This window comes from Lissotriton helveticus, chromosome 9 (genome assembly GCF_964261635.1).
Source record: "Lissotriton helveticus chromosome 9, aLisHel1.1, whole genome shotgun sequence".
Taxonomy (NCBI): Eukaryota; Metazoa; Chordata; class Amphibia; order Caudata; family Salamandridae; genus Lissotriton; species Lissotriton helveticus.
The window spans coordinates 552,906,155-552,930,110 of record NC_136070.1 but is presented as its reverse complement, the minus strand read 5'-3'; the positions used below and the strand labels follow the sequence as shown (position 1 = coordinate 552,930,110).

The 23,956-nt window shown below is 46.4% G+C and overlaps 1 protein-coding gene across 1 annotated transcript in view; it reads right to left on the bottom strand.

Annotated features, from left to right (window-relative positions):
- Positions 1 to 23,956, bottom strand: part of LOC144781544 (solute carrier family 22 member 6-A-like) — a 573,094-nt gene that overhangs the window by 253,592 nt on the left and 295,546 nt on the right. The gene's annotated exons all lie outside the window — the stretch shown is intronic.

Sequence of the window (23,956 nt, the reverse complement as noted above, 5' to 3'; positions counted from 1 at the left end):
GTTGTTTTCATTGAACCTATTTGGCTGATATTTCAATGATGAAAAAAGACAGAACTGGAAAAATTGGGACCGATTCTTCTCTGTAAAGTAGTGCTTGATTAGTACTATTTTCTTGCTGCAAAATGCAATTCATAAACCTACTGGTGGACATTTCTACCTCCGCCTTTCCTTTCTTTTCTGTTCGAAGATCTCCACTATGGTGGCAGAGATATATTCACACATAGGTATACGTTTTTGTAGTAAATGTTGTAGTGACTAGTGGACTGGTGGGAACATGAGGAGTAATTACTACAAAATGGGTGGGGTTAACATCAAATTGACAAATGAATGGAGGAGGTCTGCTTGAGTGAAAAGGGAGGTAGGCAGATTAAGCAAACACCAAACCCATGTTGTTGATAGGGCTATGCAGATGTAGATAAAATACAAAAACCTTAAAGAGAATGCCATGATAATTAACTTATGCATGATGCCATTCTTGCAACCTGTCATCTTATAAAGCTCACTAAGAAAATAACTGCAAAGCTCCCCATTGCAATCACAAGTTAATACAACCAGCTCACACGCCCCCTGCTTAGGTGATAATTTACAAAAAGCAAGTGACGGAGACCAGGAGAAAAGCAGTTAACCTAATGAAAAATTAGAAGCGACATGCAAAGAGAGTGAATCATCTACATCATTTTTAAATGTACTCCTAATGATACCCCAATCAAAGAAAAGATGATTTTCTCACAAACCTATGCCAACAGAGAAACAAATTGCCACATTAAAGTGGCTGCAGACGGGATTACTCACAAGTGGAATGTATTAAACTCATTAGGCACCCAATTGGAAGTGATTCCTCAGGGAAAGAACCATTGAACTAATATACCCCTTATGCCACTGTGAGAAATTGGGTTGTTGGTTGACTGGGGTGTAAGCCCTGGTCAAGCAACAGCCACAAGCCCTTGCAGAGTAAACCGCAAAAGTCACTAAATTAACCTGTGCTTGGCCATGGGTAGCATAGCACATAAATTAGTCAGGCTTAACTTAGAGGCAATGTGTAAAGTATTTACGCCGCACACAAACAGTAATAATGTGAAAACAAAACACAAGAAAAATCCCAAACAAATTTAGAAAAATAGAGTAGATTTTAATGAGTTATTGATACCAAAACAACAAAAATCCAATCAGTGGTACTAGAGTCATGAGTTTTTAAAGTTTTGAGTGAAATCTAGTGTCTAAACGCTCAAGGCTCCAAATGCGACCATCTGGTTGCGCAAGACCAGCTCAAAGTCAAAGGTTAAGGCTGACCTTGATGGTCCATGGTTTGGGTACAGATGTAGATTGTGCCCGGTCAGTACTTACCTTTGAACATAAACATTTCTCTATAAAGGTAGAAGTTCAGCAGGGAAAGGCTGCAGGCATGTCCGAGAAGGAAGCATATCCGTCAGATGGCCTTGAAGCTAAGCAGTGCTGAAGATTTTTACCTTTAAACTCAGTCACCGAAATGGAAGTCAAAAATCTCCAGTGGGACGAAGCAGAGGGCTGTAGCCAAAGACAGTTCCACGAGGTCAGATACCCCTTTAGCGAATGACAGCTGAGACTGATTTGCTGCTGTGTAGAAGAATGTAGCGGGAGAAGCTGTGAAGTCAATCTGACCGGCGATGCACATCGGGCAAATAGGTGAGTAGGTTGAGCTCAATCTGCACCTGGTTGTCAGAGCACAATTTGGCCAACATTTCTGTCATCCGTTTGGAAAATTGGCCATCTGGGCACTTTTAGCACCACAGCCAAGGGTCCAGGAGTGGATGGAGACCTTTTGGGAGTTCATGAGTCACTCAGGCATGATCCAGGTGCGGATTCATGATGGTGTGTCCCTGTGGCTCTGAACAGGAGACCAGCAAACTAGCTCTTGGGGTCACTTCTGGTAGTCCTTGGTGCAGGTGCAGATGCAGGCCTTAGCAGCAGGGCAGACCTCCGAGGGTTCAAAGCAGACTCCAGGTAGCAAAGCAGTCTTTCCAGGTACAGCAGCAGTCTAGTAGAGTGCGCAGCAGGTCACAGCGGCAGGCAGTCCTCTGAGAGTTGTTCCACAGGTCCAGTAGCGAACTGAAGACTGGGTCTGAAGGTCATATTCATATACCCTGATGCCCTTCTTATAGAATGTGAGAGCAGTTTATAGAAAGGCTCTTTGAATTGAATGGAATTCCCTGACCTTCCCCTACCCTGGCTCCAATCAGGCTGCAGTGACAATACAGAGTTGTTAAGCCTATTGTGAACGAGACAGGGTACAGCCTATTCAGCTGCATTGGAGCTGTGCTCACTCTGCTGCCCATCCTGCCAGTCGATGCCCCATTAAGGCCCACCTAATCCCACTATTGTGCAATTGTCTAGGAGGAATTCACAAAGCTTAACTGTCAGCTACATGCTGTCATCTCACAACAGACAAGATACTGGCACAAAGGCAGTAAAATGACAACTTTCTAAAAGTTGCAAAAACACACAGTGCCCACACCACAATTACTCATTCAATATTCAAGAAGGGTAAGAAACCAGTTTATTGTAACCACCCTTAGACAGCATTACTCAGTGTCTATCATTGAATTGAAAGAAAGCAGACTCAAGCACGGGTGTGCTGTGGCAGAGGAGCAGGACGGTGACTGCGGTTTCTCCCTTTAAATCTTTAAGAACAAGATACTTCAGTAAGAATTACACCTTGATGGTGACGTCGTACAAGCAAAATTTGCCGTGCTACGGCAGTTCACGAAAAAATAAGACATCTCTGTCTGGCCACCACAATAACTAGCGAGTTGGACCACAAGAAGATTAACCATCACGCCCCTCTTTAAACAATTTTGATACAAAGAATAAACAGTCCTGATGATAGACCAGTGACTTTGTGCCTGGTTCTTGAAACGCGTCGGCAGTCTTTCTTGGGTGGAATAAATTGTCAACTTCACGACACTAGGACCGGCTGGTCCAGTATTTACGCGTTTACAAGCTATTAAGTTGCTTATACCCCTTGGAAATCATTTTTCTTCATGTATTTTATTGTAATATTTGTTGGTTGTGATGTAACTATTTTAATTTTTTGTAATGTTTGATGCAGAAACGTTTTTTAGTGTGTAAATAATGTTTGTTTTTTGATGTATGTACAAAGTGTATTTAGTCTTGTAAATATTCGAATACGTAGTCCTTTATTCTGTTATGATTTTTTGAAAATTTGAAAAAAAGCATAAAATGATAGACACTGAGTAATGCTGTCTAAGGGTGGTTACAATAAACTGGTTTCTTACCCTTCTTGAATATTGAATGAGTTATTGTGGTGTGGGCACTGTGTGTTTTTGCAATTTAAATATAAGGTATAGCCCCCACTACATGTTTATGGACCTATCCCCTTTTGGTTCTCAACTTTCTAAAAGTGGCATTTTCAGAATTGTAATGATAAATCAATTTCACCATTAAAAAAAGTTTGTCATAACAATTCTATAGGTATCAAACCTGACATATCACCTCCTCTCAACTAGGAATTAAATCATATTTAATGTAATAAGGAGTACTCAATGTTATCCTATGGGAGTGGTTGGCCTCACAGTAGTAAAAAACATATTTGGGAGATTTTCACTACCAGAGCATGTAAAGCTTAAAAGTACATGTCCTACATTTTAATCACACATCGTCCTGTCCTGTGGGCTACCTTGGGCATAACTTAGGGGTGACTTATATGTAATACAGTGGGAGTTTAAGGCTTGGCAAGAGGGATTTAAATGTCAAGTCGACATGGCATTCAGGCTGCAAAGGTAGGCCTCGGACAAGTATTAGATGGCTACTTTGGATGGCACAACAACTGCTGCAGGCCACTGGTAGCATTTAACTTACAGGCCCTGGGTTTATGGAATACCACTCTACAGGACCCTTACAAGTAAACTAAATACTCCAATGAGGTACATGCCAATCAGACCATGTTTTGGGAAGTGAGCACAAGCACTTTGTGCACGTTATCACTGCTAACCAGTGCTAGAGTCCTAAGGTTAACAAAAATGAATTCAGCATGAGGTGAAGGGGGAAAAAGGCAAAATGTTTGTGGAGTGACCCTGCATAGAGGGCCAGGTCCAACAGCCACTAAGAAATGTTAATCTCTTCAGGTATCAGAGCAAGCAAGTGGCAGAAAGGCTGAGCGACCTTACTTTCCACAACTCTGACACTTGTTATCATTGCTCCTGAAGTTGACCTGAATATCTTTTATACACCCTTAGAACAGCTAACCATTGTGTCAGGAAATAGTTAGTCTTGAGGATCTGACAGAGACTATTAGTTGTAGATTCCTTACCTCAGAATTTCCCCCAGGTCTGTTTCTGGAGAATTTTCAAAAGCAACCCCTGCGTATCAGTGGGTGTCATCGGTCAGCTGCAAGTCCATCATCGGCATTGTGGGCAACCGGATGATGTTGCGGGACCTATATACATGCTGCCGATGGGCTTTGAAGTCAGTTCCTTCTTTTACCGCACCAACCTAAATGCCGATCCGGAGAGAGCAACCCTTTTTTGGCTAGACTTTTTCAACTTTTTGTCGACTTCTTTTTTGAGTCTTGGACTCCTGGGGCGTTGAGTATGTCCCAGCACAGGAACGGCTTCAAGCCTTGCGACTCCTGCCACTGGATGATCTCTGTGTCAGATCCACACCTCGTGTGCCTCTGGTGCCTGGAGCCGGAACATGAATCAAAGTTGTGCACCGAGTGCTAGGCCATGAATCCGAAGGCTTTGCAGGAGCAGTCCTGGCGTTTGGCTCCAAGTCGCTCCCGTTCTCGTTTTAGAGGAAGGTCTCAAGAACGGTCGCAGAGCCCACACTCCTCATCACATTCCAAGTCATTGGGGAGGTCAGGTAAGCACAAGAATATGTCCAAGAAGCACAGGCATTGTTCAGCTTCACCCCATTGGTCAGCTGACATGACTCAGGAATCTAAGTGTCATCACTTGAAAGCTCTGTCCCCGGAGAATCCTTCTGAGATGACTCCACGCCTCCGCTTTTCCAGAAGCTGGGACAACTAATGCCCAAATTTAAAGGTGCTATGAGGCCCTCTAACTCATTTGTGGTCAGCTCTGGCTCCACTGGTGCGCCTTGGGACCTGTGGAGTTGGTTGGGGGCCCTAGGCCTTTGATGGAGGGCCCCCGTGGATCCGTTCGGGTATCCAGACCGACTCTGGATGATTTAACTCAACCTTCCCCGAGGTCGGCCTGGGCGATGATGCTCCCTACATTGACTGTGCCCCTGGTCAGTGTTGATCCATCCTTATCCCCGACGTGGACACGGAGACAGACCAACTTCGTTCAGCATCAATTCCGACACTGGAAGGGACGTTTGTCCCTGTGTTAATTCCTGGTCTGGATTTTGTGCCAGGAGGTGGGGGAGAGGAAGGGGAGGGGCAGCTGGACCCTTTAACTGACCAGCTTGAAGAATCTATGGACTGATGATCGAACTTGATTGAGGCGAGTTGTTTGGAAACCTCCACTGACACTGGCTTGCTTTCTCCCCTTACCGTGGCTACAGAGGAGAGAGCTTCCTTCATCGTGGTGGCGAGAAGGGCGGCTGAGGTCCTTCGCCTTGCGCTCCCTTCGATGGCAATCAGGACTGATCTTCTGACAGAGGTGCTTCAGCCTGCGGCTGCATCTTCAGAACCCCTCTTGCCCTTCAATGCAGCCCTCAGCGATGTCCTTCTGGGCACTTGGTCCAAGCCCAGCCCAGGGGCTTCTAAGGATAGTAAAATCACCCGCTGCCACCGACCTGCTCCGGGTGACCCAACGTTCCTCAGGCAACATCCCTCCCCTGAGAGATTGGTTATCCAAGCCTCATCTTCAGGGGGGGCATTCCCTTCTGCACACCCAGATAGGAATCCAAGAAGCTGGACCATCTTGGGAAGAGTATGTTTTCTTCCTCCAGCTTGATATTGAAGTCGGATAATACCACATGCCTTCCATACCATCTGGGATATGGTTGCGTAGGTGCTGCCTCAGTGACCAGAGGAAGCCCTGGCTGTTCTCCCCCAGGCCGTGGTGGATGGGAGAAGCGCAGCTAAATTCACTACACATTGTGAACTGTACACCACCAATTCACTGGGCAGAATGGTTGCCTCGTCTGTAGCACTCAGACGCCTGGTTGAGAATTTCTGGCTTCTCAGTGGATTGTCCAATCTACTTTGAATGACATGCCCTTTGATGGCACTCACATTTTTGGCAACAAGGCAGACTCAGCGCTTGAGTGTTTCAGGGATCTAGAGCTACGGCCATATCCTTGGGCCTCACGGCTGCCTTCGTCCAATTCAGTCTGCCTTTCGTCCCTTTTGTGGCTACGGAAGGGACATCCAGCGACATCCTATTCAGCCCAGCCACTGAGTCATGCAAGCTGTCCAGCCTCTGCGTGGCCATAGACGTGGGATCAAGTGTTCTCAAGGGTCAAGGAGTCAGAGGGCTGGCCAGTCTACCAGTTAGGGTTAACACCACCTCCAAACCTTCCTAGTCTGATGTTTCAGGCCCATCAATAGACAGTCGGAGGCAGGATTCTCCATCACATCCTCTACTGGCAATTCACCACGTCGAACAGGTGGGTTTCGGAGATCATCTGAAGGAGCTACTCCCTCCTCTTTGAGACTACCCCTCCAGCTAGGCCACCCTCCTACGACTGAATGTCAGAGGATCTTTCAGCGGTTCTCCACAAGGAAGGTGGATCTCTTTTAGTCAAGAGGGATATAGAGAGGGTCCCTGTGTCAGAAGTTGGATGTGGTTGTTATTCCTGCTACTTTCTGGTACCCAAGAAGAACAAAGGCCTACCTCCTATCTTAGACCTCCGAACCCTCAGCTTCTTCTGAAAGGAGAAGTTCAAGATCCTCACTTTGACCTAGGTCCATTCTGCCCTAGACCCAGGAGACTGAATGGTAGCATTGGACTTGCAGGATGTGTTTCCATATCCCAGTGCAGCCTGCCCACAGATGTTACTTGCGGTTCATGAGCACCTTATATTTACTGTGCTCCACTTTGGCCTTACCAGTGCCCCTCGGGTGTTCATGAAGGGGATGGCAGAGGTCGCAGCTCTGTGCAGATCAGAGGTACCAGTTTCCCCCTATCTCAACAACTGGCTGTTGAAGGTGAGCTAGCCCCTGGTAGTCGTTTTCCACCTCTAGACTATGGCACACGGGAAACATCCTTTACGACGCAACTTTCACTACGCAGTACCTTTACAACGCAGGTTTTACAATGAAAGTCATTACAACGAATTGCGCTGGGGGGCGCTGCGGGATAGGGAATAGTTTAATTTACTATCCAAAACCTTCCCTACTATCCACGGGGACTGGAGTTGGAATAGTAAGTTAAACTATTCCACTATCCAGCGCCCCCCCAACGCAAGTCGTTGTAACGACTTGCGTTGTAAAACCTGCGTTGTAAAGGCATGCGTTATGATGACATACATCCATGGCAAACATCCAACACTCGCTGGCGTTCACTATCAACATGCAAAAGTCACATCTAACTCCCTCTCAGATGCTCCCTTTCATTGGGCTGTTCTGGACACAGTGCAGTTCTGGGCCTATCTTCCTGAGAGCAGCAAGTCCGGGATATTCAGGTTATGATACTGATGTGTCAGGCTCTGCCCCGGATTTCAGTGAGAATGACTCTGAGGCTGCTGGGTCTCATGGCTTCCTGTATCATGCTGCTGGATCATGCCAGGTGGCATATGCAGGCTCTGCAGTGGGACCTGAAGTTCCAGTGTGTGCAGCATCAGAAGAATATTTCTGACTACATCCAGATCCTGGAGGGAACTGCATAACAACTGCAGTGGTGCCTAATGAACCAAGATTGGGTCAGAGGTAGATCCCTCTTCTTTCCCCAACCACATCGAACAGTGGTGACAGATGCATCGTCTCTGGGATGGGGCGGCCACCTCGGCGAGATAACTGGCGCCTGGCAGGGTCCGGTCTCCATATCAACCTTCTGGAGCTCCAGGTGATTAGACGGGCACTGAAGGCATTCCTTCCCATTCTCAATGGGAAAGTGGTGCAGGTGTTCACGGACAACACCACCGCATGTGGTACTACAACTACACAGGGTGGGGTGGGGTCATGGACCTGTTGTCAGGAGGCTCACTCTCTCTGAGCATGGCTGGAATATATAGGGGCATAACCCTGGTAGTTCAACACCTGGCAGGTTCACTGAACACCGAAGCAGACGAACTCAGCCGTCGGTGCCTGATCAATTACGAATGGTGTCTCCATCCGGAGGTGGTGCAATGTCTCTTTCAGTGATGGAGAGAGCATTGTTTAGATCTGTTCGCCTCTGAAGAGAATACGCAATGTCAGCAATATTGTGTGTTGGAGTTTCAAGGTGGTGCTCGCTCAGAGATGGTTTTCGTCGCAAGTGGAGCTACAGCCCTCTCTACACCTTTCCACCTATACCACTTCTGCCCAGAGTGCTTAAAAAGATCAAACATGACCAGGCTTAAGTAATTCTTGTGGCTCCAGATTGGGCATGAAGAGTCTGGTATTTCAACCTTCTGAGCATGTCCATTGTTCCTCCGATCAGACTGCCGCTTCGGGAGGATCTTTTGTCACTGCAGCAGGGGAAGGTTCTTCACCCAAACTTGTCCAGCCTCCAGCTCTTTAGGTGGAGATTGAGCGGTGGCAGAAGGCAGCTTTCAACCTGCCACCCCACATCTGTGAAGTCATTTTGGCAGCCAGGCGTCCCTCCACCAAATCGGTATATAACTGTAGATGGAACACGTTTGTGGCATGGTGCACAGCAAAGCCTGTTGATCCCGTTTCCACTTCTCTTTCAGAGGTCCTCTTGTACACACTTTCTTTGCCTAGCAGGGCTCTGCCTTGGGCACCCTTAAATGCTATCTTACAGCTATCTCTGTCTTTTTGAGACTTCCAGATCAGCCTTCCTTGTTGAAGTCTATCATTGTAAATAGGTTCTTTAAGGGCCTTACTCATTTGTTTACCCATCTCCTTTCATAATGCCCCAATGGGATTTAAATTTGGTTTTGACCTTTCTTATGTGTGCTCACTTTGAGCCTCTTCATAGTTGCTCTATCAGGCTTCTTACTCATAAAACGGTTTCCTTGCTGCCATAACCTCTGCTCGCAGAGCTTCAGGCTTTGTCTCCCAAGCTTCTATTTTTTCTCTCCATCCAGATAAAGGGGTGCTAAAAACAAAGGCTTCATTCCTCCTTAAAGGGGTCACACCCTTTCATGTGAAACACTCCATCACTCTCCCTACCATTTACCCTCCCCCGCATCCCTCCAAGAATGAGGGGAGACTTCACTGTCTGGACCCAAAACTTGTGTTGCCTTTTTATCTTGATCATACTAAAGACTTCCAGGTTGATGATCAACTCTTCATTGGCTGTGTGGACACCCAAAAAGGTCGGGCTGCGCAAAAACTACCTTCTCTCAATGGGTTGTCCTCTGCATTAAAATATTCAATGCATTGGCGAAGAAGGAGCCTCCTGTGGGGTTGCGTGCTCACTCCAGTAGAGCAACAGCTGCGTTATCTGTCAGACAGCGGCATGGGAATCCATGCACACATTTATCAGACGCTACTGCCTGGATAGCCAAGTCGGGAGGTATGCGTTTTTTGCCCGTTTGGTCCTCCAGAACTTCCTGGAGTAATCTTGGTTTGCAGACCCTCCTCCGTGGTTGGTATTGCTGGGGTGTGTATTCTAAAGGAATGAATCTATAAATAGTCTCTATCAGGTGAACACTTTGCTTACCTTCTGTAACGATGTATCTGGTAGAGACATATATTAGCTTCAGATTCCTTACCGCCCCACCCACCCTCCCCGCTCTGCGAACTCATTTCTAGGGATAGGGACTCTTCTAAAAGGCTCTAGTTTTGACACACCAGTGGTCAGTATCTTTCATGGCTCTGCACTTCTGGTGTGGTAGTTGTGTTAAGAACTGACATCAGTGCGCATAGGTGGCATTTATATAGGTCTCTCAATGTCATCATGGCGCCCACGACCCCGACGACGGATGTGGAGCAGACTGAAGCCATCTACTGACATGCAGTGCTACTGCTGTTGAAAATTATCCGGATCAAGACTGACACCTGGCGAAAATTCTAAGGTAAAGAATGTACAACTAATATGTTTCGTTTTTCAGAAACAAACTCCTGCTCTATGAGTTTGTATCTGAAAAATAATAAAATGTGAAAAGTTTGTGGATGGTCATCAAAACCAACCGTAATCCATCAGGATTGCAGAAGTAATGCCTCCACCACCTTAATGGACAGAGATTCATCTGCCAATCCCTAAATTAGGTCATATGTTATTGATTTTGAAGATAATATTAGCTTTGAGTGTGATCAGCCTAAAAAGGACACACAATAAATATCTCGTCTTGATTCAGATATTAAAAATCAAATCAAATATTATATCTAAGGTGCACTCTGAAAAACGATCAGGTTTAGAAGCAACTCCGCACCAGATTCTTGACTCAATTAAAGCATCTAATCAGTGTCATCTGTGAATAAGGCAAGAAGTGAGTCAGAAACGAACAAGATTTAAAGACGTAGATGACAAAATGGACGAATGGAAATCTAACGGAAACTTGCGGAGACAGAGAAAAAACTTGAAAATGCTTTCCATACTCATAAACTTGTCAGGGTTGTGATTTTTTGTTGGTCTCCCAGTGCTTTGCAATATTACTTGACTCCATTGGCCAATTTGTGTGCGGAGCTTGAAGACTTTTTAAAAATAAAATCAAAGTGATCGATGATAAGTAAAGGGCACAATTAATATCAACACACCGTGTATCACACAAAAGGTGGCAGTAGGAGGCGAGAAGGTGCATTAAAGAAGCACAACACTTTACACATTGCAGATATACAAGAGCAGTGGGAGATACAAAGTCAAGGCAGTATTTTATTGCACTTTTTATGCTTTTTGCCTGTTTTTACATGTGCAGATATATATCTCAATGAGGTGTGCCTACAGTGTTGGCTTCACGATAATTTACCACCTCACTGGATTCTTGGAATAGGCTTATACTGTTTATGAACCAGACATATTGACCTCATTTTTTTATTTTTATTTTTTCAAACTGTGTTTTTATTGCAGATTTAGAAAACATACAATCATTTGTTCCAACTGTCCCGTCACTTACAAATGTCCCGCAGATATCGTGAATTAAGCATCACACAGCCATTTAGCCCACATCCCGGAGGCCGGACGGTTAGAGCCAAAAGGTGATAAGCATGGAAAAGCACAAAAGAAACAATGACATCTGCTCTGCAGGATCATCTAGTATCTGGTTTTCTTTATATCCCCATCCCCTGGTCCCAACAAATAACCAGTCCTATAGCTCAAATGGTAATTACTGGTAGTTACTGCAAGTATAACTTGGTGGCCCACCTCCAACCATCTTGCCCCCTTGATTAATCGTCTCATGAAAACTAAACACAGTGTACCATCCCCTAAGTAGGGAAATACTTGATCAATCGTACCACACAAAGATCAACACACGCGGCCCATAATGGTCAGTCCCCTCCTATACCAACATTAGGATCCCCAACTACCCCACCCATACCCTCCCCCTTAACCGCTACTGGTGTGAGCCTGGTTCATTTATATCGACTCCTAAAAGGAAGAAACCTGCAGGATCTATACTCATCCATCTGTGTATCCCATGGAACTGCATTCAGAACCCTCCCTCCCTAGTCCTCTTCCTGTGCCTGACTGTTACTTAGTGTTCGTACTAGTTCCTCCCATGCTCGTGCCATCTCCAGACTCTTCTCATTAGCTGTACGGGCTGCCTGTCGAAGTCTAACAGTACCTTCACTACGGGCCCATTTATGGAATTCGCTCGCCCATCTTTTACTTGATGGACCCTCCTTCGATTTCCAATGCCAGGTAATCTCTCTCTGGGCTAATATGAGACCTAGATCAATGAATTTACTAGTAATTTTGGTTTTTTCGTGTGAGGAAACCAGAGCAACAGACAAGTCGCCATGTCATAATCTACCTGCCTATCAGTAACTTCGTTAAGAAGAGCCCCCACTTCAGACCAATAGAGCCCTAGTTTCGGACAGTCCCACATCATGTGATCTAGTTCCACATCGGGCATCAAGCATCTAGGGTACCACGCATTGTGTACTTGGAAATATTTCCGGATCCTCCCCGGGATAAGGTAAGCTCTGTGCACTATAAAAAAGTGCACTTGCTGAAACCGAGCATTCCTGCACTCTTTCCACGTCCTCCTCAGGATATGACCCCACGCTGTGTCCAGGATGGGCTTCCCAACAGTCGTCTCCCATTTTTGTTTGAGAACTGTCAATGGTTCCAAACCCTCATGTAACATTCGAGAATGTAGGCAAGTGACCGCCTTAAACGAGCCTGTCGCCATCACCACATATTGGCAAGACATCGTGGTTTTTGGTTCTGATTGCCCAGTCTTCCAATGCTTCCGTATCGCCGTCGTTACAGCCATGTGCAAGAGGAAATTCCCGTCAGGGAGGCCAAATAGGTCCTGCACCGCCCGGAAGGGTAACAACTCGCCATCAGCATATAGGTCGCCTATCATATGAAGCCCCATTTCTTGCCACTCCATGAATGGGGACCAGTCCCCTCCGTGTGGCAGTACTGTCAACATGCCCAGAGGGATTTCGGGTGCCTATGGGTGTGCCACTCCCGCCCACTTCTGACTTTTATTCCAGCACAACCTCAGGGTCTTCTCCTCTAGGGTCAAGTCCCGCACCTCAAGCTGTTGCTGCATGATGATATACGAGAGAACATGTCTCTGTATTCCCGTCCCATGGGTCTGGTCCGGGCCCCTAAATTCTCGTGCAACATTCTGTGTAATCAATCAATCAATTTATTTATTATGTTTTTGGCTCTCAAAAGAGGGCCACATAAAATACATAATAGAAATACATAAATGAAAGTATATTTGAATACATAGAAGATCCAAAGACAGTATTACAACAATTAACAACAGACAAGATAATCAGCAGCAAACACCTCCATATTTCATTAATAAATAGCTAAAAAACCTTTAAAAAAGTTAAAAATTTGGAAGCAAAACATTTCATTAGGGGGGAAATACAAAGCCTGCAAAAAGATATTCACGTTAAGGATACCCAGTTGAAGGCAAATCGACCTTAACCATTTCAATCGCAAAGAGCACAGTGCAGGGCATAAGAATAATACATGAGTTTGTTCCTGTACGGCCATATTGTATAGGTCACATGACGAAGACGATCCATACCATTTTGATAAAAGGAGATTTAAAGGTAATAAATCATGTCTTAAAAGAAACCATAGTCTTTGAACTCCTTGTGGAATATTCCATGTCACATACGGTTGAGCAAGCTTTATAGAAAAAGTATTAAGAAGAAGATCTCATCCCCTCTTTTCTTGAAGGGCGTTCTTATCTAATTTAAAACAGAGTTTCCATGAAGCCTGTTTCAGCACGGATTTTAGCTGAGACGGGGAATTTGAGAAAAGAGTACTTTCCTCCAACTCTAGGAGTGTCACAGCTTTTCTAAAATTCCTAACTATTTGTGAAAACTCTTTAAAGTTGCCCAACAATTCTCCTTTAAGGAGAGCTCTCAATGATCCCGGTTCTCCTCTGGCCAAACTGGCCACCCATCTAACTAAAGCACATAATCCCTGAACCCAGCTACTCCTAAGACCGAATTCAAGCCTACATGCGGCCAGCGAACAGGCTGTGTTAAGAGTAGATAGAGATCTCAATACTTTTCCTTCAACTGTGTGACAGAAGCCCCAATGCTTCAGCTCTACAAGTTCTATTCCATAAAGTAGCGTTGCAGGAATTTTTGCCTTAAATACCTCCAATAAGCATGCAAAATGTCTTTTCCCTGTAGCAAAGTAAAGGGAACACAAGCCCTTGCCATGTGCAAGGGCTTTACGAGAGTTATAATCAATGTGGGGCTTCTCGCTCAAATTGGCCGAAATTATTTTACCCAAAAAAGTGTAAGATTTCACTACCTCTAATTTCTGACCACCAATGGTCCATCCAACATTTTCTGACCTAGATTTCTTCTTTCCTGAAATGCACATAATTTTACTTTTTGACGCATTTATCCTCATAAAATGGGACTCAGCGAATAGATGTAAAGCCTGCAGACGATTACCCAAACCCTTGGGAGTTAGATCAAGTATGAGGATATCATCTGCATACATCAAACAGGAGATAGAAGAGCCCCCCACAACCGGGGCAATGCCCGCACAAGCAGACAAAGAAGCTGGAAGGTCAGCAATGTATAGAGAGAACAATAGTGGGGCTAAAAGGCAACCCTGTTTAAGTCCATTTAAGGATGGAATAGGTTGTGAGAGACCCCTCTCTCCACCTTGCAGCACACGACACCAGGTATCCGTATGTAAAGACCGTACAAGATCCAATAAGTGAGACGGCATACCCAATGCTGCTAATTTTCTCCACAGCGTAAGACGATCTACTTTGTCGAACGCTGTGGAGAAATCAATAAAAGCATCAAACCCCCCCCCCCCCTCGAACATGTATGTATTTATCCGAGATCACCTGAAGGGCGGTGAGGTTATCTAGTGTGCCGTGCCCTTTGCGGAAGCCAGTCTGTTCCAATGGTAGAATGTTATTTATTTCAACCCAATCATTAATTAATATTAAAAGACACTTTGCAAAAACTTTTCCGATTGAATCAAGAAGGGCTATCAAACGGTAATTCATAGGTTTATCCCTATCTCCCTTCTTAAATAGTGGGACCAGTATGCTTCCCCTCCATGAAGCAGGCACCACTTTGGAAATGAAGCAAGATCTAAACAATGGAAAAAGTATCTTGCTCCATAGAGTCGGATCCTGCTTCAGAACAGATATGGGTAACTCATCAGGTCCCATAGCTCCCGAGGAGCGCATGTTTTTAATAGCCATTTCAATAGTTTTCTCCGAGGGGGAATCAATAGCAACTCAACTTCTCGCCCAAAACTACTATCCTCTGACATTGTGCCATTCACCTCATATAGCTTTGAAATAAAAGAGGTCCATACCTCTTCAGAAATGGGGATAGGAAGGGGGCTAGCTCTTACTCCACACTCCTTACCAATTATGGACCAAAATTCTCTAGCCTTACCATGTACAACGGCCTCCCTTAGACTTATCCACAGTGAGTCCTCTTTTTCTTTTTTAAGTTTTATTCTTAGTCTACTTCTTCTTTTCAGCAGAGATATTTTATTTGCTAATTCACTAGATCTACATAAAAATTGCTCCCGCACTAATTTATTTATTTCTTTATTCAGGCGGAGCATTGCACTAGGATAATAAAACTTTTTCCTTGGTAGACTAGAATTTTTTGCAACTGAGGTGATCTCCCTCATAAATTTTTCAAAGTAAATAATTTCAAAACCCAGCCAATCACTTAATTCTAGTATGGTTTTATGGAGAATAAACTGCACACCCTTCTTGGCACTTGGATTCCAAAAGCATCTACCCGAGATTTTATGGAAATTCACTCCTTTATTATAAAATGACCAGGAATCAGTGGGAGGCGGGTGTAAAGAGATGCTTATACTAATTACATTGTGGTAACTCAATGCTGTTGGACATACCATCAGATCCTGGACTAGCGAGAAAAAACCATAATCAGAAATCGCATAGTCCAGAATTGACTCGCTATGAGAGGACCTATGGGTAAATTTAGCAGGAAAATCAGAGGGGAGCCTACCGTTTAGGATAAGCCCCTCCGCCGCAAACAGTTCTTCCAACAATATCTTCCCTCTTTTGTTAGTTTTTATTTTATCTGGGAATAGTAATTGTGGAATGAGGTAGGCCTCTTCTTTAGGTATATTTCTAAATAAATCCATACTTGAATTAGAAACTTTACAATTCAAATCCCCAACTAATATAATTTCAGGGGGTGGATAAACCTCTTTAATCTGTTTAATATAAAGAAACACTTGCTTCAATAAAATATTAAAACATTCTTCGGGGGGAATGTAAGCATAAATAATTACAACAGAATGCTTATTACCAATACTATCAAAATTATCTATTGTAATTGCTTGAAAAAGATTACTTGGATCTACATAATGGGAAAATTTCCACTGCAATCTATTAGACAAGAAACAAGCAATTCCCCCTTTTGCGTGCCCTTTCTTTGAAGGGGAGGCCGCAGCCTCAAGCACAAAGTAGTCTTTCCCTGCACATAGTTTATTGACACACCATGTTTCTTGGATGCAAATCACATTTGCCTCCAGAGAAAACAAAAACTCTAGTTTCTCTGGGCTATTATGTATCCCTGCTGCATTCCAAGATATAATTTTCAATTTATTGTTAAAGATGTTGAAACAGTTTGGGGTTGTCTGTGATTTTATTAGACAAGGCACCAGGTAGCCAATTCCACCGTTGATTGTCCTCTGCAAGGAGCGCATTCTGATTTAACGGAGGAGGCAAAACCTGGGAAACCAAACGTTTGCCCTTTGAAACCCAGATCTTTAGGTCATTGAAAGAAGGAAGGGTCCCATCTTGCCCATTGCCCTGTTGAACAAACCCATTTTGGGGTAGAGTAGCCTTTCCTGAAAAGAAGATAGGTAAGACATCAATTCCTCTACATTGAAAGTTCTCGACCTGTTGTAGTATAAGGTTTACAATAATTTTAGAATAGAATTTCACCCTTATACTAGACACATTGTCACCGCCTAACAGGGTAACCAAATCAATATCGCTCGATTGAATACGTTTTAAGGTCTCAAAATCTTTGAAACAATTGAGCAACCATGACCTATTTAAATGCAGGTCAGAATCAAATAATGGAAAAAAGTCCACAATTAGGGTATCAACATAGCTTTTTGATTCATTTGTCAGCGAATCTCGGGAACGTACAACAAAATCTTCTGGTAACAAGAAAGGAGAAGCTCGAGGGTTAAGAGACCTTGATACCACCGGAATAAGTCCTATTATCTCTGTTGTTGGTGGAAAAATCAACCTTCCTCCATTGTCAGGGGAATGGACTCCTATAGAAGCGGGAGATCCATTAGAAGGGACCTCATCTCCAAAGGCAGAGGCGAGAGTAACAACATCCGGACCCAGGGACCCATTTATGGACTCAATAACAATTTCATCGTTACCAGCTAAAGCAATAGGATCTTGAAAAATGATTTGCCTCTGTCTTTTCTTCCTATATTTACGCACAGGTTTCCTTTTTTTTCCTTTGTTCTTTTTAGGACTTTCGCTTTCTTTTTTATTATTTTCTTTCACTTTATCTTCGTCCTGAGGCCCTTTTTTTTCCAGCGCAAAAATTGGAAATAACTCATTTCCAGCTTTTGCGTTTGGAACAATCATACTTTCATCCTCTATTTCGAGGTCAGAAACCTTTACACAATTGAATGCGGAAGAAGTAGGTATTCCAGTAGGTATTCCAGTAGGCTCATTTTCTTGAACTACCACTGGAATATTTATGCCTACATTTCCCACTGAAGCTTTACCACCCTCCATTGCCCCGTGTGGATCCGCCTCACAAGCAGGATCAGAAACTTTTTCGGGGATTTTTAGCAACATAGCATGCAATATTTTTGTAACTGAATCCAGAATGCAATCAGAGCTTCCAACAAATGTGCCCAATAATGACAGTATAGAAGCCAATAAGTGTTCCAGTGCAATCAAGGATTCAGAAATAGGTTTTTCATCTTTATGATACCCAGAAGGAGCAAGAGAACAAATGCCGACAAATTAAGCATATGGCTCCTGGAGACATTAAGTATGGAAGGCATATCTTGAGAGTTTATAGAAGGAGTACTACTGTACAACAATAGACCAGAGGGAGTAGCTCCTACTCGGGACTTAATATCCTCTGGTAGTTTCAGACTACCACCATCCAAATAGCGCCCACAAAGCTCTAGGTCAATACTTGACATAGAGGAATCACCCTTAGTACCCACCACAGGACGCAGACCTTCAATCGGAATATTAGGCACAGTAGCTTTAAGAGCTGATGTCATATTATTATATTGCTCTCCCTCAGAGTTTGGTACAGAGTGCCTACTATCAATATTCGTTTCAGAGTACACAAGGCAATTCTTCACAGCAGGCCCTGCATGGGTAGAGTCCATCACAACCACAAAGGAATCTATTTTATCTTCCACCCCTGCAGGATCCACAGATAGAACAATATCAGAGTCTACAGTTCCATCTGCTGGCAAAACCCTATCAATGGGTTTTTCCCACAATTTCAATAGCTGGCTTTGTCCCTTCAATAGAAAGTTATTAGTAGACTTATTTCTCAGGGGGTTGGATATTGTCTTTACACAAGTCCTTCCCCCCAATAATCTTCCAGATCGAAGTTTCTTTGCCGTCATCCTTAACAAAAGCCGAGATGAGCAGTTGAGACTTTAACACCACACAAAATGTAAAATTAAGATTAGTCCATAGGAATACTAAAACAGTGAAGGTGTGTCTGGAGATGAAATCCTGCCGGAGATAATGTCAAACCTGTCAGTTTAAACGATATAAGGTGCAACTACAAAACATATAACTTTGAATGTTCAATTTTCAATGTCAATAACTTGGCCCAGCCCAGCCTACCTCAGTCACCGAGGGCCACAGAGGGCCCGCCCTTTGACCGGGCTTAGCCCGGCGCGTCCCGCGCGCGCCCTCACGGTACGAGGGACCTGCTGGCGCTTTATGATGATGCGCCGCCTGGCGCGCTGGTCGTTTGCGTCGTTACAGCCCCCCTAGGGATGCTGGGGGCTGTAGTCCGGCCAGCGGAGCCAAGCCCGACCGGTCGGTATCCTGGCGAGATTCTGGCGGAGCCAAGCCCGGCCGCTGCACGTCGAGATAGGAATCCTCAGGTAGGGCAGCAGGAAATGAGGAAAAGAGAAACGAGGAACTCGGCCCCTGCTGGCGCTTTATGATGATGCGCCGCCTGGCGCGCTGGTCGTTTGCGTCGTTACAGCCCCCCTAGGGATGCTGGGAGCTGTAGTCCGGCCGGAGGAGCCAAGCCCGGCCGGTCGGTATCCTGGCGAGATTCTGGCGGAGCCAAGCCCGGCCGCTGCACGTCGAGATAGGAATCCTCAGGTAGGGCAGCAGGAAATGAGGAAAAGAGAAATGAGGAACTCGGCCCCTGCTGGCGCTTTATGATGATGCGCCGCCTGGCGCGCTGGTCGTTTGCGTCGTTACAGCCCCCCTAGGGATGCTGGGGGCTGTAGTCCGGCCGGCGGAGCCAAGCCGGGCCGGTCGGTATCCTGGCGAGATTCTGGCGGAGCCAAGCCCGGCCGCTGCACGTCGAGATAGGAATCCTCAGGTAGGGCAGCAGGAAATGAGGAAAAGAGAAACGAGGAACTCGGCCCCTGCTGGCGCTTTATGATGATGCGCCGCCTGGCGCGCTGGTCGTTTGCGTCGTTACAGCCCCCCTGTGGATGCTGGGGGCTGTAGTCCGGCCGGCGGAGCCAAGCCCGGCCGGTCGGTATCCTGGCGAGATTCTGGCGGAGCCAAGCCCGGCCGCTGCACGTCGAGATAGGAATCCTCAGGTAGGGCAGCAGGAAATGAGGAAAAGAGAAACATTCTGTGTAAGGATCTGCAGCTGCGCCGCTAGATAATAAAGTTCGAAGTTAGGGACTGCCAGCCCCCCTTCCGATTTCGGTCTCAACAACGTATCCAGCGCCACTCGTCGCCTCCCGTGTCCCCATAGAAAGTCAATGGTGAGCGTTCGTAACTTTCGAAAAAAACGTGGAGGTATCCATAGTGGCAGCGTACGGAAGTAGTAGAGCAAGCGGGGCAAAGACACCATTTTGAGCAGTGCCACTCTCCCCACCACCGAGAGGGGAAGAGTTGCCCAAAATGCCATACAGCCACTCAGGGCTCTTATACAGCGTCCTATGTTCTCCTCCAACAGGCTATCAGCACCATGATAGATCCGAACTCCTAAGTAGGTGAAGCACGATCGCTCCCAGATCAGATCAGCGGCTAGTTGCAGCTGGGATATGTCCGCCCTCAGAGGGAAAATGCATGTCTTATTCCAATTAACTCTAAGGCCCGACAGTGTCCCAAATTCTTATAGCATGCCCACCGCCCCTCTTACTGCCACATTCGTGTCCTCCAGGAACAACAGCAGATCATCTGCATACAATGAAATGTAGTGCGGAATTCCACCACATACAAGGCCTCCATACGTTATCCCCGTCCTAGTGGGGACCGCCAGTGGCTCAATCGCCAGTACGAACAGCAGGGGCGAAAGTGAACACCCCTGCCTCGTTCCTCTCCGTACCGGATATTCTGAGGGTATTACTGAACCCAATCGCACCCTGGCAGTTGCTAAGGAGTACAAGACCGTCGTCCAACGTCGAAATTGCACGCCTAAGCCGAATCTCTCCAGCACCCTATCGAGGTACTCCCATTCCAGGCTATCGAACGTCTTTACGATCTCTACGGACAACAGTGCTGGCATCATATCCACACCCAGGTCGCTCCCCAACACTCGTGTGAGGCGGCGGATATTTATCGAGGTATTCCTAGCTGGAATAAACACTGCTTGATCCTCATGGATTAATGCAGTCATATGGGGTAGTAGCCTCGTGGCCAGTATGCTCAATATTTTATAGTCCACCGTCAACATAGAAAGCGGTCTATAAGAGGTCATATCACTACTCTCCCTCCCAGGCTTCAACAAGGGGACGACCAGCGCTTCTCTCATGGACTGTGGTAGGTGACCCTGCTCTACCACTTCGTTATAAACCTCCAACAAGTGGGGTGCCAGGATGTCAATGTATTTTACATGTAATTCTATGGGGAGGCCATCCACTCCTGGGGTCATGTTCCGGGCCATCTGCTTGATCGCTCCCCTTACCTCGGCCAAGGTTATAGCCTGACCCAGAGTCTCAGCATCCTCTTCTTCTAACTGTGGGAGCTGAATCCCCATCAGGTAGCCCTCTATGTCCAGCGTTTCCGCTTCCAAGTGACTTTGATAGAGTGTTGTGTAGTAGCTCAAGAAGCGCAAGAGGATCGCAGTCTGGGAATAGACCATTTCTCCCGACTCCGTACGCACGCTCAAAACCGGGCACCCTCCTGACACCGGGTTTGCTAGTCTCGCTAGAAGCGTGCCCGCCTTGTCCCTTCAGCATGAACCTTCACCATATATTGTCTATAATCACAGCTCCGCAATCTCTCTGTTTCTGCCGCCACTAGTTCTTTAGCTGCTAAGAGCCGCTCCTGCAGTTCCTTTTGCTCTGGTCTCTGCCTCTCTATCTCCCGCGTTTTTAACATCAGCTAGTACCACCGTTCGTTCACCTGAGTATTTACTAATGCACAACCCTCTCAACACTACCTTAAATGCGTCCCATTCTATACCTCTAGTAGATGCCGACTCTTTATTTACAGTGAAATAGCTTTCAATGCCATCTTGAATTTCGGAGCTAAAGACCTGATCTTCCAGGGTGTCCGGACGTAATCGCCAAGTGGGGATCGCGGCCCTCATACGCTGCCACTGAAAGGACACCAGCTGAGGATTATGATCGGATATGGTCCTGGCCAAATATTCAGAGCGTGTTGCCAAAGATGCTAATGAGTGGCTACATAAGACAGTGTCAATTCTAACATGCAGTTCATGGAGCGCGGAAAAGAAAGAATAATCCTATCCTCGGGGTGGTGCCCCCTCCATATGTCAGTCAACCCCCACCTATCTTGCCAATCCGCCCTCTGCTTCGCAATCCTGCGGACCAGGGAATCAACGAGTGGTGGATGATGTGACCTGTCCAATGTTATATCAGTGATCGAATTAAAATCACCCCCCATTATCACCTGACCCGCCAAAAAATGTGCCAATGTTCCCGAAATGTTGTCTCAGAATCGGGGCTGATCCGTGTTCGGGGCATAAATGCTGCAGAGCACCACATTCCTTCCATACAATCTCCCTTCAACCGCCACATATCTGCCATCCGGGTCAATAACACTATCTGTGGCTTGGAAAGGAATCCCCGCTCTCACCCACACCAAGACTTCCCTGGCAAACGCAGAGTAGGCAGTGCCAAACACCTGGCCCCGCCATCGCTTCTGCAACGCAGTGCACTCCTGCTTGTTAAGATGGGTCTCTTGAAGCATTGCTATCTGGATTCCACGGCGCACCAAATATGCATGCACCTTGTGGCGCCTGGACATAGTATGCAATCCACGTACGTTCCATGTAACACATTTCAATTCAGGTAATGTCCCCATTGCAAGATTCCCTCAATGTCTCCTGCCCCAGATTTCGCCAGCCCACACCAGAACCATCGAACCCCGAACTCTCAACTTCCTGAATAACACCCATGACCCTCCCCCCCAGAACAGGACCCAATAACACATTATCAGTCCCCATCCAAACTTCCTCAACAGATCACACAGTACTATCCTTCAGTAGTCACTACAGGCTGCCTTAAGGGCAATGGGAGTCACTTCCGGGCCCTTGGTGCTGTTTTCGTCCGATACCTCAGTGCCCGAGTGTCTCTTGTCCTCATCGGAATCCGTTCTCCTAGTCGAGTCCTCCTTCTGCGATCCCGTTATCGCCGCCGTTGCCGCCAGAGCTCCTTGTTTGTCAGCCGCTACTTGTGTGAGCTGTAAGGCTTGTTGGGTTCTGCGTTTCTTGCGGCGACGTTGTGATAGGCGCATCCGCGGTGGTTTAGACTGTCCTCTGTCTTCCTTGCCCCTACGATCTGTGTCTGTCCTGTACGATTCGAGCCAGGACCAAGCTTCCTCGGGCGACAGGAAAAACTGTGTCGAACCATCCATGTTCACTCCTAATTTGGCCGGGAACAGCAGCGAATATTGGATCCCCTCATCTCTAAGCTCTTTTTTAACAGCCAAGTACGAGGCCCTGCGTCTTTGTATCTCTTGAGTATAGTCCGGGAAAATCGTGACAGTACAGTTCTCCACCTTGACAGGCCCTGTTGAGCGTGCATTCCGAATCAGCAGATCCCTATCCTTATAATGAAGGACTCTGGCCACTACAAGTCGGGGAGGGCGGCCCGGCAAAGGCGGTTTGGATGGGACCCTATGTGCTCTCTCAAGTGTGAAGAAGGAGGAGAGACCCTCCGGGGCAACCTGAGTTTTGAACCAGTTTTCCAAATAGGCTATCATGTCTGTTCCCTCTATTTTTTCCGGCAGGCCTACCACCCGCACGTTGTTACGTCTATTACGGCTTTCAGAATCTTTGGCCTTTTTCTCTAGTGTCGCCAGGCGCTTCAACGCATTTTCCAGTTTGCGTTCCACCGTTACCACCGCCGGTTTCAAATCTTGAATGACCGATTCAGTCTCTTTGACCCTGTCAGACAACTTTGAGTGGTCCGCCCTCAGGAGTCCCAGCCCCGTCGCGACTTGTGTTATGTCCTGATGAAGGGAGTCCTTCGTCGTCGCTATGGCGTCCAGGATTTGATCTAGGCGTTTATTCAGCCTCCGCTCCGAAAGCGTGCCCTCATTGTCATCCCCTTCATCATGGGCGTCTTCGTGCTCCACAGTGTCGTCTTTCTTACTTTTGGGTTTCATTGTAAGTGATGAAGTGGTCTACTGCTCCGCAAACTGACCTCGTCCTGCGCAATAACACCTCCACCACTGTCTGCGCGGACAAACGTTTGAGTTGTGCGCAACCAATTAGATCCAAAAATCACACGGCTTATCGCACCCTAGGTCCGCAGCCCTGCATAGGTCGCGTTTACAGCAAAGAGCAACGTCTGTCCTCCCACCTCAATCCACAACAAATGTCAGGGTATCTTCAGGCGTGCTGGCTCATCATCGCTCCTTATGGTGTTTCCGTAGGCCCCAGCACCCTACCCGTTATCACGCTCCCTGCCAGCCGCTGCACCTCTCCTGACACAGTTCGTACGATACCCCCTCTAAGGTATTTGGACCTCCGGGCAAGCACTCAGTGACTTCCACATGCCCGAACTCCCATCGCCGCCCACAAAACAATAGCAGGGTATGTCCCGGCTGGCCGTTGTCTGCCCCCTGCGCTCCCTCTGTACCAGCGATCAAGGCATAT